The 12,559-nt window shown below is 36.5% G+C and overlaps 1 long non-coding RNA gene across 1 annotated transcript in view; it reads left to right on the top strand.

The window, feature by feature from the left end:
- The window catches only part of LOC112494097, an 18,776-nt gene that overhangs the window by 1,173 nt on the left and 5,044 nt on the right, over positions 1-12,559 (top strand). The gene's annotated exons all lie outside the window — the stretch shown is intronic.

Below are 12,559 nucleotides of genomic sequence, written 5' to 3'. Positions count from 1 at the left end.
CCCCCCTCGAAGAAATCTCGACGGTTCCAACAATCCGAAAAACACGAGGAGTCGATCGAAAAGTTGTTTACGCCTTTCGAGATACTTTGCTAAACCCAAATTTCCTAAAGTGGCTGCTACGTCTGGTATTTAAATTTGGAATTGTCAAGCCACCTTGGAAAATTGCACCCACTGTGTCTAATGGGCTATTTATTACCAATTATAGCTCTAAATAAAATTATATCCAGTCGTGATATCTGACACAATGGCGATAAAAAATGTATATCTTAAATTCGATTGGATTATTTTTCTCAGAATCGTTAAGCCAACACATGGGTGGGAGCAGGTCGATATATGATCGATATGATCGATTAAAAAAATAATCGATTGAATTAATTACATAAATAATTTAAATATTTTTTACCATACTGATCTTATGAAATTATATTATGCGATAATTATTTTTTAATTTCTTTTAATTGCAATATTTTAAAAACTGAAAAAAAAATTAGATCTAATCTTTTTTTTATTTCCCGGCGTGCATTTAATATACTCTGTGTAATCCGTAAACGTCGTACGATCACTTTCGTAGAAAAGTAGTCGTAAAAACGGAAGTTACTACTCATAGATGTTCATTAACATGCAGGCGAATGTTACGACTTAGTCGATATATAAACCGGCCCATTAGGATCGCTGGGATGAAGTGTTGCGGTTTCCTTGGTTTCACTGGGTTGCCTACCAGGTTCGTACACTCTGCGGCGTCATACTTTATTTCTCTATTTAACGAGTTGAACTATATTACATGGATTGAATAGGAAAGTTACATCGAGTTTAAAAAATATATACATGCATATATATTTAATTTGTATTTATAACCTAAAAATACGAGTAACGAACGACCGAAGTTAACGTATGCATAATCATTAGAACTCGCCATAATAGAAATTGAACAATGCAATTGAAAATCCTGTTAATTAAAGCTAGTGCTCATTAGTCGACGAAAAATTCTTTTTTTTTTTCCTTTTTTCAATCCGCTACTACCACTTGCAGGAAGCTCGAAACGACGAGCATGAATTTGTTTCCGGTTTCTGACATTTTTATTGTAATTCTGACATAATGTCCGATGACAAAAAAATATGGCTGGAGGTTTAAACACAAAGAGAAATTAAAATTATTTTCCATTACGTACGAGAGAGTTGCAATTATGAAATTTAATTAGAAAAATTTTCCGTTATCTCGGTGCGTCGCTCGTTCTTCAAGTTTCAACTGCATTAAAAAAAAAAAAACTGAAATGATAAAAATAAAATCTCACCTCGAAGTATCAATAACAGAAAATCAATTTTCCCCTCGTCGTTGTCGTCGTGGCGGTTAGGCGTCGTTCCTTAATTCTACGTTTCCTCGGCCTTTCGAATGACTGACTCGGCTTATAGCGATTCTCAGGGCGGCCAACCGTGAATCGTCGTGCTTGTCGACGAGAGGAAAATCGGAAAAACGCCGAGGACGCTGTTGCAGTAAAACACCAAATGGAGCATGGTCGATCGAAAAGAAGAAAAATTCACTGGATATATCCGGCATTGGGCTTCTTTAGACGAGATGTCAACCCGGTTTTCGTTTTATATAAAAGTGTCAGGATTTACTAAGGATTCAAAAGACTTTCTCGTCTCTTTCACACAAAATTCTTGTCTCGCAATATAGAGTCCGCAGATGCGAAGACGTTCGAGTATAAAATAAAATTTTGCAAACTCCCCGTCCGCTATCCATACACGCGTGACACGTGTATATGAATGTGGAACCGACTATATAATAATATATATCAGACATACACATACATAAAATACATTACTTCGAGATGAAATTTTTTTTCTAATACTAATGCTTTATGGCCTCAAATATATATATGCTTTCTAAAAACGTATAAAAGGCTTTTATACGATAAATATACGAAATTTTATGTTATAAGATATCGACTTTGATATAGGACCGTGAGTCATCGATGGAGAAATTTTCAAAGTAATTCCAAATATATTGGTATTTGTAGGAAAAAAAGAATTGAAATACTTTATTGTGTATATGACATATCCCGTCGGCCGATTCGTACATTGCTTCAACTGGCCTCCTAATAAGTAATGGCTGACCCATTTCGTGCGCATGCGCACAACACAAATTTCGTAGTGCACCGTCAACTCCGCAAACGAGCGCCACGTGAGCATCGTTAAAGAAGTAACTTGTAAATATTATCCCTTGTCATGATCCGAATATCGTAATAACGTAGCACAGTAAATTCACCAGTGGCGGTATTATCTTTAGGAGTGTCACCTCTGCAGGCGACGACGGCCGTCGTTGTTCACGTCAGAAACTCTTGTCGCGGCACACGGCTGCATTACGCTGTGTTTATTCCCGGTAGAGTTTCAATTATAACTTACGGTGAGTTAGCGTGGCTTTTACTTATGGCAAACTTCACGCATGTAGACGGAACGTGCATTGTGTTTAACCACTAGGAATTTTCATAATTTACCCATACCTGAAATTCCGTATATTTCGATAAAAAAATGGCGCCTTCCCAATTACATATGACATTAAAATAATTCGATATAAAAGTTATGTTGAAATATTTTTAAATCATCGTTAATAATGCTGCTTTATGAAAAATCGAATCGATGCTTCCTGTTATTCATATACAGATATTTCATATGTAACAGGGATGCCCAGGCGATCATTAATTAATTAAGAGATCAACGATAAATCATACGACAGTCACTGGAGCTCTTGTCAAGTCGTTAATTAATATTTTATCGAGTACCTTATCGACTCGAACATCTGGCGGATTATGATTAAACAATAATATTTTTTAAGTGTCCTAAATGGAAAAAGCTCGTTTCATTATGAAATTAATTAATTCTATTTATGCATATTCACGTACAGGATTATTCAGGAGTATCGAACCACGTGAAGTTCGTTTCGCTATAGGATTCAAGTGGATAGCCTAGGCTAACTTCAGTCGGTTGTCAGTTAGCATACGTTCCGAAATTCATTTCTAGTTAGGCTATGGCTCTCTCGCTCAATTCTATTCAGGTAAATAGAGACACGACGATACTCGTAGTACAGTAATGAATATCAGAACGTACCTTCGGTAATACTCTTGAATATATTCTCTTATAACTGTATATATATCACAATATCGATCGAGCGTTTGAATAATTTTTTTTTATGTAACAAAAATTCCATTTTCTAACGTAACCATGGACACGTCCAATTATACCCTTAATGGATCGTGCTTCCACTGTAGAAAAAAAAATGACTGTGACGTATGTTATTACGAGACCCACGAAACTGAGTGTGATAGATTTTCACTTCGGCAAAGTGGAGTTACTGGCGGATGAAATTTACTTTGAACCAGACGATCAACTATTATATATGATATACAGGGCTATTCACGGCAAACGTACCAGCTGAAGATGGTCGCGATTGAACAATTCTGTTAATCGAGGCAGTGTGGCCTTGTTAAAGAAATGAAAAAATGTGAAATTCATGATCTTAGCAGTGACGTTAACTTTCATTTTTTTAATGATGCCACTCTGCTTCGATTCATGAAATCATCCATTCACGGCCAATTTCAGCCGATGCGTTTGCCGTGAATAACCCTGTATATATGTATATGTATACGTATATATGCCAGGTTATTCAGCCCGAACATACCACCTGAATATGGTTTCACCATAGGACTCCAATGGGCGCGCCAACTTCAGATGGTGCGCTTCTACTGAATAACCCTGTATAATGTCGATGGGAAGGGAGGCATGTTATACAAGGGACGTTCTTGAAAGAGTAACATTAAAAAATTTACTTGACTTTTCCGTCCGACGTGAAAATATGTCGGAAAGTATGCCTGAGAAAAAAAAGTCGTACGGAGATACGTGAATTTGTCGTACTTTTGAAAAGCATGTTGGGATTTAATGGTACTGACAATAAGTTGCTGAAAATTTATGAGAAAAAATTCTATTTCGCGCTCGTTGCTGCTTGTGGAATATTAATGGCGAAGAATAGCGTTAAAAAAAGTTTATTTTTCTTCCTGCAATGCATACTGTCCATTGTGATCCATACGTTTATAATTGTAATATTCATCTAGGAGGATAGTGATGCTTTGAAGACAAAAAATTGACTTTGCTCAGTCATAGCGCAAATTGAAATGGAGTAGGCATATAGACTTAAGCTCGTTCCGTTGTGTCGTTTATTAGCATTAATAAATCACTGGTAGAAATGCGTGTAAAAAATGTAAATACGTGTAAATACGTTATCCGTTCGTAAAGTGGATTATCGTTTGCTATTTATTTTTTGCGAAAATGTGAATAATATACAGAACGTGGAATTCGGTCATAAAAAATTTTTTGTATACATTACAAAGTTTTTTTTTCTTCAATTAATCACGATAATTACAGTGCTATTTGAACGAGAAAAAATTCATGGATCAAAAATTAGAAAAAAAATTTGGAAATTTCTCAAAAATATTTTTTAACCCAAAATCAAGATTTGGAGATGTGTGGATTTGTCTAAAAAATATAATTAAACGTAACAAAACAGGTATTTGTTTTTATTTAATTTGACGAATTATACAGGTTCACGTACTGGATGGTAATTTTGATTTTTAGTAATAATTTGAAAAAAAATATATGAACAATGACCTAAGATGTTTTTTACATTTTTCTCCTTGTTGAGATATCCGAAAACGTAGCAGAATCAGATAACATCCATTCCCTTCCTCAGAAGGAATTGATATATACACATAGTATATATGTATATTATACATATATACATAGGAAGCAGCCTGAAGGATATTAAAGAAGGAGTCGATAAGGGTTTAATATGAGCCAAGGGATCCGTGCTTTCCTTCAGTTTATTAAAGCTGTCTTCGCAAAGCAAGGGCCGTCTACGTAATCGCCCAGTACATCCTTTTCCTTAGCTAAGTAAAGATCATTTCGGCGGAAGTACCCTACAAAGACATTCGAAAAATAAATCTAGAATGAATATGAGTACACGAAAAAAAAAAAAAAAAAAAATCGAAAATCTAAATAAACGATTCTTCATGAACACACACATATACAAATAATACAATATAAATCAGACCGTACAATTTTTTATAAAAAAAAAAGACAATAAAAAATTATAATACGATACATTTTATTTCCAGTAATTCGAGCAACATCAACTTTTATCAGTTTCAATCCCAACACATAAGCGGATATCGTAAATTCAAAGACTGGAATTGAGCCTGAATACAAAATCCGGGATAATCTACGATAGCACAGTCGAAGGATTAATTAGAATGTCATATATGTATATTAACACTAGATTGCCCGAGGAAGTCATTTTGACTGCTTTTTAATTTCAATTAGAAAAACAATTATGTATACATATAATGACACAATTTCTTAGAACTTTGTGACTTTTTCTACAACATATAAATGCGTTTATTAATAATTGTAGTTACCTCCCACCTCCTTCATTTTCGGTATATATATGTATGTGTTATACCTATATTGTCCAAAAGCAGTCATTTTGACTGCTTGGGAAATTTTAAATAATCAAAGGACTCTTATTATTGAATTGAGTAAATTTCTTATATGACCAGTTCGGCTCTGTATTGAAATAACAGTTTTCATTTTTTTTTCGATTATCGTCACATGATAACATACAAGTACATGATAAATTGTCGATTTGAGCGTATACTTGATAAGTCGCAGTTGCTCAATAAGCTAAAGTGGTACTTGTTATTCGAATCTTTATGCAGTGATACTTGTTCTAACAAGTTGTTTATTTTATTTCTTTTGCGCCCTGAATTCATGAAAGAAATGTCGAACAGAAGTATATAACTGTAAATAATATACAAAATATTAAAAATTAATTTTAAACAAATTTCTTTACACATTAGTTATTCTTTCACAATGCAGTCATTTTCACTGCCTTGGGCAATATAGGTATATACTAAGTTTCGGTCTTTCTAGTGTTAAACAATTTTTTTTTTAATTTGACAAAAAGTCATTGCTATAAAAATTGTACAAAATCCAAAAAAAAAACGTATGAACGGTATAATATTTTTAAAGCCGGCACTTCCGCTCGAACTGTTACCGTGATGTCGGTCGTTCACCTGTTAGGTTAGGTTACGTACGTTCCGAGCAAACCCCTGATAGTAATACGAGACCGGCGTATATTGCTAAAGAGGATTCGTTAAAGCGGATTGAAGGGCAAATTTTTATCCAGAAGAGATATGAGCTGCGCAATGTATGGCAGCGAGTACAGATATACATTTGGTTGGATATATTTAGGGATCCCCCGGCGGCGTCAGATAATACCCGAGTAAAACCCGCGACCCTCCGTGATTTAATGCTCGTATGTGTATTAGAGCATAGATAGTTTATCAATAATAACGTCAAAAAGTATATCGAGTTGGCTCCAACAGAGATGCATTATAAAAATTGAAAGAGGCTTTTAAAAAATTAAAAAAAAAGAGACAGTAAAAAAAGCTCAACCCACCGACTCCTGAATATTAAAGCTACGTACCCGTTTGTATCCCGCGTACTAATGCGCAGCCACATAAATCGTCGGAAAACAAATATTCACTCGTATAAAAAGCTTTTCGTGGTCTCGCATCACCTCGGGCGCGAGCCTCGAGATAGAGAAAAATAATTAAGCAAATTAAGGAAACGACTACGATCCTCCTACAACCAGGGGTTGACTTTGCCTTACCAGAACGGTTGAGGCTGGCTTGTATGGGGAACGACTCTCTAATGTTCCAACCCCAATCTCAACCCTCCCTCCGCCACCCTCTGCCCCGTCCAATGGGAAAATGATGATGCAACTGCGAAACAGGTGTCTCCTTGTGGTCTGACGAAGGTAAAGATACAGCAAAGTATCAAAGGCATTAGCACGTAATTGTCGCGCGATGAACACTAGCCGGAAGTCGTGTTTCCTTGCGTGGCGTCTCCTTAATTAAAGTTTCTTGCGATAAAGAATTATAAAGAGGAGCGTAATACTTTTTCGTGGTGGACGCGAACGGGGCGAGGCGGGGATGATTTATACGAAAGACTTTCTTTTTCTATTAACTGACTTGTTATTATTAAATATTTTCTCTATTTTTACTCTCAACCCCCTCAAGCCTACCTACTCGTATCTCTTAACGGTGGACGTGTAAAAATAGTTAGTACGTAATATCTATGAATTAGGATTACACGATGGATGCCGTGGTGGGCAGCGTTGGAGATGAGAGAATTAGTGCTCGGTATTAGCATTCTGCTCGACATATTAGCATATTCATGAGCGACACGTCGACGCAGTGCGAGATATAATAGGCGACCGGGTGAGTTATACTTTTGGAGAGCTCGAGATCGCACGTCCGCTAACCGAAAGTCCCGCGCGGTGGCAGCACTGCGGCGCGAAGTCATGCTCCGCCGATACTGGCTGTTAGTTTTACCGCTTTTATCTTCTGGATGATTTAGAACGTCTGAAAGCACCGAACGGATCTGCTTGAATTTACGTTTTACATTCTCGTACTGCGGCACAGTCCAATTCAATTCCGGCAACACAATTTTCTTCGCTTTTATCGAGTCTTGTTGTTGGATATATATATATATATTTTTTTTCATCAATTTTCTTTTCTCTCGAAATTCACTCAATTAATTTCGACTCGTTACCTCATCTCGCTTCAAGTACTTTAATGTAGCTGATTTTGTTGAAAAAAATTTTATTCTCAAAACAATTTTTTTCTTCGTATTTTTATTACATTTCTCGCACACCATTCAACCGGTACGCACTAAATTTTCAGTAAATCCTGTAACTCGTATCATAAGTAATATTTTTTTTTTATTTATTGGTGGCACTGCCTTTGAATCATTCTGACGTGAAAATATATGGTAACTATACTGAACGTAGCTGCAGCAGAAGTTCAATGTTACTTCTCACGCGATAGCTCGACAGTCGTGAGATGATCATCATTCCTCTTCGGTCGAGGAGAATCAATCGACACTGGGTACCTCATCGACTTTGATGCATTCAGATGGAAGAAGCACATGTGCATGCAGTAAAGGGAAAATACTGATGGCCTTGTATATATATATATACACACAGCAAGAAAGCTACAAACGACTGAGCTTTGAAGTCCTTGGATACTTCAACGAAAATACAAAGCTCTCTACTGTACATATGCAAAGGTATTATATATATATATGCGTACATAAATATTATACGTAAGTATATATATGAAAAACCTGCCCAATTAACATATAAGAGCAAATCAGTAATGAGCCCTTCTGGCCTACTGCACCTATCAATCGAACCATTAATGATTGAATACTGGATCCCTCTTAAAAATTTGCTGGGTATACAGGGTCTTTCAAAAATAAGTACTAACCAAAATTAAGTCGTCCGATTGATTTCCGTGGTATAGGATCTACCATAGAAATGAAATGTACGACCTGATGTTGGTTAGTGCCATACATTTGAAAGAGCCTGTATATGTTCTCGAAGAAACTTAATGGGTATTATCGACATGCAGAATCATGTAGCGTACTCACTAGTGAAAAACAATTTATCGTATCAGCCGTCGCGATTTATCGAGCAATTTGCCCGTTAAAAAAGAAAAAAAGAAAATTCCAAATAATCAGTCATCGCGCAATATATCCAGCTGGCCGCGATAAATCCCCAAATCTGACAGGATTACGCGCTTATAAATTACTGAACCCGCCGCCGACGCTGTTCCTCTCCGCCGTAGCAGCCGTTCTGCCATCTACAGTGCAGCGGCAGAAGTAGCTACCGCCGCCGCCTCCGAAAGAAAACAAGAAAAATTTATTATTTTTCCACGGATTATCCGTTTTGTAATGCGAGTTATTACGCGGGTAATTACCTCAGAAATATACAACGGGAGAGAAAAGAAAATTTAATATTATACATATATACATATATATATATATATATATATACACGCTTGCCAGATAGGCTCGGACCCCAGCGCCTCCACGCGGCGTGTAAATGAGATACTATTTAACAACTCGCGGTGAATATAATTTTGTTCCTTTTTGAAATTGTGAAAAAAGAAAAAAATATGAATGTTGAACAATTTTTCATACAATTTATTTCGCACGGGCGCGTGCAATACATTAAACTTACGTTACCGTTATTGTCGATTCTGTATTTTATACCCGGGACACACTAATTTATGGGATTTTCAGTCTTGGCACGTGCGTCGATAAAGGATGAGTATAGATATTGAAAAATAAAAAATTTGGTAAACTTTCATATTTTTCATATTAATTAGTCACTTTATCTCGTCTGTATCTCGAATACACGTACAGGCCATGTGTTCGCTGTATTAACAAAGTGAATGATGTATTTGCCACTGTATATCATACGATGTATAACGACCGTCATTTTTCCATTGTTAGCACTGACGTCATTGATTGTCACGTCAAAATACTCTTACATTGTTTTACAATGATGTTTTTTCCCTTTTTTATGCATTTATTTATTTAATTGATTTATTGACTTTCATAATGTAGAACTGTCGCGTCACAAGTGATATTTCATATGGTGCCGTGTAATATATGGGATATTAAAGATTTTATCATTGATAAAGGAAACGATGATTTTTTACGTAATAATTATATTTTATTAAATATTATTTTTTTTACGAAAATACGTACGTACAATGATACAACGTGCAGAAGAATATTTCAAGATCCATTGCGAGAGGCTGGAATCGATCAGTCTGATTAAGAGGCCATGAATTAGCTTAATCAGATTCGGGGTTAATGAGTCTTATCAGTTTCCACGATAAGGGCTTCCCGGTATATGGAATTACATTTATGTAATAAAATTTTAAGATTATCACTCTGGTCACTCCTGGTTTGAAATTTCTATTTGAGATCCAAAATGGTTATACTGACACTTTATGACCTTTGGCTGCTTTATGCCAGGTCATGACCGGTGCTACACTCGTTCCTCCAGTATTCACAGGTCGCTATGCCCTAGATATTGGTTAGAAACCATATCACCTAAATTCCAAACGCGTTCCAGATAGTCCTGAATAATAAGGAACATAACACTGTGTATATATATATATATACATTATTGCATCTGACAGAGTATGGATTATAATATCGAACGAACTTTGTACGCTTATCAAATAGAATTCTCTAAATTCGTTAATTCGGAATTTCCATAGAAATTTGAACTATCCAAAATTTATGAAAATATCTAGTGAAACTAGTGAAATTAGGCGCAACAATAGGCACTAACCGGATACATACGAAGTCGCTTCATTTTTCATTATGGTGAAGTTTAAAAAAAAAAAATAACTTGACTAATTATACATTGATCAAGTTTGGCAATGAGTAAATAGTACACCTAGAGCACCTGGAAAACGTTAATTTACGAAAAAAACTAAATATTCACTTTTTCCAAAATTTCCTAAAATTTCACTTTTTCCATGCATTCCCTCTACACAAGCCCGGTAATAATTCCGATTGTAACTTCATACCGAGTCCTCGACGAATAAGTCAAAATTTGATAACGCAAAAAATCACTAAAGTGTACAGTTAAGAGAATCAATTTTCTCTTTCGCCGTTCGAACGTGCATTATCAAATTATAGGCCTGAGAAAAGTACAAGACTGAAAAAAATACATCAAAATTGAATAATACTCAAAAACTTTTCGATACTAGAATTTTCATTGTATACACTCGATTTTCATTGCATACAATGACAGCTGTCACCGAGCAAACATGCTGACGCAAAACAATGAAAATTTTCAAAAATTTTTTCCTCCTTCCGTTATCTGTCAAAAGAAAAGCAACGTTCCCGATGAAAAGCATAGAAAAATCGTACGGCAGCGCCCGACCGAGAATACGTACGTATCAGGGGATGCTGTCAGCCCCAAGGAGAATTTACCCTCGAGACTTAAAGGATCCATTGAACTATTCAAAAGGCGTATAAAATTGCTGTATCGGGTTATTTACCAAATGTACGATATCGAGTCCTCCTTGTCTTCTAATGTCAAACCCGCAATTACTCGACTGCTTTCAATATGGTCTGACTTGTTCTACGCATGAACTACTCGTCGGAGACGATTCTCTTTGTTCTACTCTTCGGTTGCCTGTTTCTCCTCCCTCGCCACTTCCTCTTTACAATACCACAGCCTCCAGCCTCCTTACAATACCCCATTCCTTCTTCGATTCACAACACTGCCTGTCTTGTACGTTTCCTGCTACCCAGCAACATTGTAACTGGTATCGCATCTAGCTCTCGTTGCCATGATAATGCAACTACACGGTTACCATGTACGTACCTTGCTTTGCCTTCTGTAGCCACTAATACGTTAGTTTTCAAAAGTACGTGTTTCCTTAGTTCCCTTAGCTCTATTAGACTTCAGACACAAAATTTATTATCATTACATTCGTTACTTAATACTGCAGGGAAATTAAATGAAATCTGAAAATTAAGTCCAAAATAGTACGCGGTCATTCAACATTGCGAAGGCACTGCAGAGAACATGATATTAATTAAAAAAATTTTTTTTAACCTTTTAATTAGAAAAAAAATTTTATTTTAATTATGCGATATATTTTTAATTGTGTAAATTTCATTTTATCTGCTTTCAATCACTAAAATGATGTATATCCATATATTCGTAGATCGTATTGTATGTATATCCAGGCCCCAGTTAAATTTTCTCTCCTACAGTAGTGCGTCTGAGTTATCCAGGTGGCGCTGGGCTCCCTTAGTAACGTCGTACGGTTGAATCTGCCCGCAGGAAACAGTAGCCAAACGGTACGACTGTTACTATTACTGTTGTTCGTATCGGAGCATTCGTAACAATTATCATTGCTGTCTCGTAATTATCCGACAGAAAATCTCACGCCTTTAAGAACGATATCTGGTAGGGCTACGAGTTGGATTTCCGGAACGGCTGTAATTCTTGGCTATCCGGAACACGTAGTCTAGATCGACGCCGTTCGCAATAAGATTCTGGCGATAAGCCGCGGGGCGATGATTATTAAAATAATCGAAATTTTATCATCGACCTCGACGATTAATAATATTGTCACTACCCCGTGATAGGATTAATTCAAAAAATTTTTTTTTGCGCGCGAAAATTTTTCTTTTTTTTTTTTTCATCTAGTCGATCATTCTCAAAAAGTCACACAGAGAGATATCGCATTGCGCTCACGAGAAATGGCTAGGTTATTACAGGTGTTTTAATTAGAAGTTACGAGCCAGCCAAATGAATGTTTAGTCCTCCGGCCTGGTATCCTTACAGCCTCCGTTGCGGTTGGTAGTCCTGACACAAGGCCGACCGCGTAATCATCGTTATAACTTTGCTCTCGCCCTCTAATTCCCCAGTGTGACAACCCCTGCCGAGAAACTCACCGAAAGGGGTGGATCCATGACATGGAAATATCCGTACTACCCCCTGACGACCTTGAACCCTTTATCTCCTGGTCTCTGAAGGAGGTCGCCCATTTGGTTGTCACGATAATCGAGCTTCGTTGATGAAGTAAGGTACGAACTACCAACCCCCCCGGCACTTCCTGCCT

This window comes from Cephus cinctus, unplaced genomic scaffold, assembly GCF_000341935.2.
Source record: "Cephus cinctus unplaced genomic scaffold, Ccin1 Ccin1_scaffold0020, whole genome shotgun sequence".
Classification (NCBI taxonomy): domain Eukaryota; kingdom Metazoa; phylum Arthropoda; class Insecta; order Hymenoptera; family Cephidae; genus Cephus; species Cephus cinctus.
This window is presented reverse-complemented; position numbering and strand designations above follow the sequence as displayed.